The 3,518-nt window shown below is 34.0% G+C and overlaps 1 pseudogene; it reads left to right on the forward strand.

Annotated features, from left to right (window-relative positions):
• The first annotated feature begins 1,571 nt into the window (after positions 1-1,571).
• LOC143645438 (small nucleolar RNA U3) lies at positions 1,572-1,758 on the forward strand (annotated as a pseudogene).
• Positions 1,759-3,518: the final 1,760 nt, after the last annotated feature.

Consider the following 3,518-nt stretch of genomic DNA (forward strand, 5'->3'; position numbering starts at 1 on the left):
GATTTTACAATTTGTATAAATTCTACACAATTTTCTTAAAATATTAGTCTTTTTTAATAGTTTGTTACTTTGATAGCTCCTACTACTGTATATGTACCTGTAGTTCTTTAAATCTTTTTAAACTTCTGATATATTTGTCTCTCTGTTATTATTTTATTCAAAGAAATAGCTTTTAGTTTTTATCATTACACTGTATAGTTTTCTTTTGAGGAAGGTGTCGGAGTGGGAAAAGTAGTCTTCCTCCCTGGACTCTGCACATCTTCCCTTTTACAGTTTCTTTTGTTGGGTGCTTAATTCCTGTATTTTCCTTTTTCATTTTCAAATACATAAAATTATGCTTATAACTTTTTTCTACTGCTTTGCCTACTGTCTGCAAATTTTGATATCCAGTAGTTTGTTATTTTATATATATATATATATTAAGTTTAGATTTCAGTTCTTGTTCTGATGAGTTTTTCATTTCTAATTTCTAGTAATATATAACATAAATTGTGCCTCTTGGAATTTATGGACTTTTTTTTTCTGTGATTTAATATAATGTGGGCAATTTTTATGAATAATACATAGGTATTTGAAAATAATATCACTTTCTGTTTTGGGGAATGAAATTTGTTTTATCTATTTATTAGTTCAAGCTAATTGGTTGTTTTTTAAACTCTCTATAGCTATACCTACTTCTTGTTTACCTGATTTGATAATTTTGATACCTGGATTTATCATTTATTTTTCTTTCTAATTTTAATGTGTTTTCTTTCATGCATTTTGAAGCTATATTATTAGGTGAATTAATCATCATGACTATTGTCAGATTGATAAGCTTAACGGTATGAAAATGAATGAATTAATGCTATCAATCCCATTCCATTTGTTATAAATATTATCAAAATTGCTGCTTTGCCGAGAATTTCTCTTGTTTAAATTATCCTGTCATTTTGTTTATTTATTTAATTTATATTTCATTTTTGTGCATCAATTTTACTGTAATGGATGGCTATATAAGTTATGGGCAAATTGTTTTCCAAAGTCAACTCATTCTGTTTTTCAGGAAAGAGAATATTAGCCTTAACTGAGGGACTGTCTCATTTTTCCTTAACATTTCTGGCTCAACAAAAAGAATTCTACAGACATTAAGAGATTAATGAGTGTATGATGAACAACTTTATGCCAGTAAATTTGGCAATTTAGATGAACCAGGTAAGCTCCGTGGCAACTATAAATTACAAATACTAATACAAAAAAAGAATCTTGAATGATTGATCATGATGGAGCCAAGCATGGGTGAGGAAAGTATATATACTCTCCCTGGAGATTGCAAAATGCAAATGCTTAAGGGACCCACCTCTCTGCCTGTGACTGACTGTTTGGAAAGTGTATGTCAATTGCACACACTGTTGCTTTGAACAGTTTCTGGAAAATCTGTAAGTGAAAGTCGTCTTTTGAACTTTGTCCTTGACAGACTCATTATTCAGTGCCTTTTATGGAATGTCTTTTAAAAGGAAAGGGGCCTGAGAAAATGTCTCTGTCAGGGTAATGCATGTTGTTTCCATAACTCAGCAGAGGCGGTAGGAATGTGGTTAAGACTCCAGTTTATTACCAACTGTGCTGCTACTGCTTAGCATGAGGGAGAGATGGACCGTTCTCTCCCGTGTGTGCTGCTGGCTTTCAGTGTTGCTGCACTACAGCTGTGATCAGCCATTGAGGGTCATTATTCTCTCTCCATGGGGAGAAAGTGGGGAGGAAGACTCTGGTCTGAGTGATCACCTCGTACTTTAGATTCTTAAAGGCAAATGCCTTTGCATTTTCTACCCTTCTTCTATTCCTTAAGTAGCCCAGTTAGATTAACGTACAAATTAAGTGCATATTATATTCCTCTGTCCACTCCCTCATTTCTAACTAAAAGTTTTCTTTATCCACTTTGAATACAGTCCAAGAGCCTTTGGTTGTCAGATATACTTAGAGAATCAACCATATATTTGGGTTTTACTTCCCAGCTTGGCATTTTTAGGACACTTAGTAATCTGGATTTCTTCTAGAAGTGCTTCCTTCGAAGGACAGGCCTAGGCTCTTGATGAATCTTGTGTGCTACACTTGGAAATGTTAGAAATGTGTAACTAGAGTTCTCGACTTAGTGGATTGATTTTGTCTATATCTTGAGCAACAATCCCAGGTGCTCTGGGAGGTCTCTAGAGCCATTGACAGCCTTGAGTGGATTTGCTATATTTTCCTCTTTTTTTGATTTAGTACTTTTCTGGAACAGATCCACCAGTAGGTTCATGAAAACTGTTCCTCCAATTTTGAGTGCCTGAATTGTTTTGTTGCTATCCAACTCTTTAAGTAATACTTTAGCCTATTCTAAAGTTTCAGAGTGAAAGTCATTTCCTATTGGAACGTTAAGGGAATTTCTCCATACATAATACATATTAAGCTCTAGCATCCAGTGTTGCTACTAAGAAGTCTGAAATCCTTGTGGTTTTTGATCCTTTTGAACCCCTGCATTTTAGTATTTGGATATCTTACAAATCCTTCCTTTAATCCAAGTGTCCCAAACTTCCATGAATATGACTTACTGGGTCTCTTTCCATTCACTGTACTCAACATTTGGGGGACCTTTTCAATCTGGGGAGGATAGTATTATAGTTAATTTTTTTCTGTTTTACCTTATAAAAATAATTTCCTAGTGTTCATTTTCCCTCTTTTCTACTATCTTTCTTGAATTCCCTCTAATCAGATATTGGAATTCCTAATAATTACTTCTGTGAGTTTTGTGTCTTTTCTCTCACATATTTCTTTTCATCATTTTGCATACTTTCTAGGATATTTTCTTGACTTATTTTCCAGCTCTTCTACTAAATTTTTTATTTGGCTATCAATTTTTCACTTTTCATGGGTTCTTTCTTGTTAGCTGATTTTTTTCCCAATAAACTCATTTCTTGAAATTTAGCTATATTTTTGTCTCTCTCTGACAATATTATTCTTTTTAAAAAGTTTTTATTTCTCCCTATGTTATCTCTATTTCATCTGAGATATCTTTTTTAGCTTTTTTAGCTTGATTATTTTGTTCTCTCTTCTGGAAATTTTCCCAAGATGGAGTTGTGGCTCTCTGTTCATATTTTAAGTGAGATACCAATAAGTTGATTGGATGTTCTGTGAACATGGATGGTGTTTTCCCCTGACAAGCTTCATTTCTGAAAGATAGGATGGTGAGACAGCCTTTGATGGCCCCCACATATCAGCAAATAGAAGTCTTTTCTTCCTTGGGCGCTTCATTTTCCTCTGAGAAAATGGAAGGGAAAAGTAGTAATTTGAGGCCTGTCTTCAATCCAAGGAATATAATGATCTCAGATATGCCACATGTAACTTCCATACTCCTGGGCAGTCATGATACAATACACATGAGCAAGCCTCAGTATCTTTCCATAATTCCTGTGGACTGCTTGTAATAGACTAAGATGGGACAATCTACTTTAGTTTTGTATTAAGTGATAATATCCCAAAACTCACAGGCTTTATGTACTAGC

The sequence above is a fragment of the Tamandua tetradactyla genome, chromosome 8 (assembly GCF_023851605.1).
Source record: "Tamandua tetradactyla isolate mTamTet1 chromosome 8, mTamTet1.pri, whole genome shotgun sequence".
In the NCBI taxonomy this organism is placed as follows: domain Eukaryota; kingdom Metazoa; phylum Chordata; class Mammalia; order Pilosa; family Myrmecophagidae; genus Tamandua; species Tamandua tetradactyla.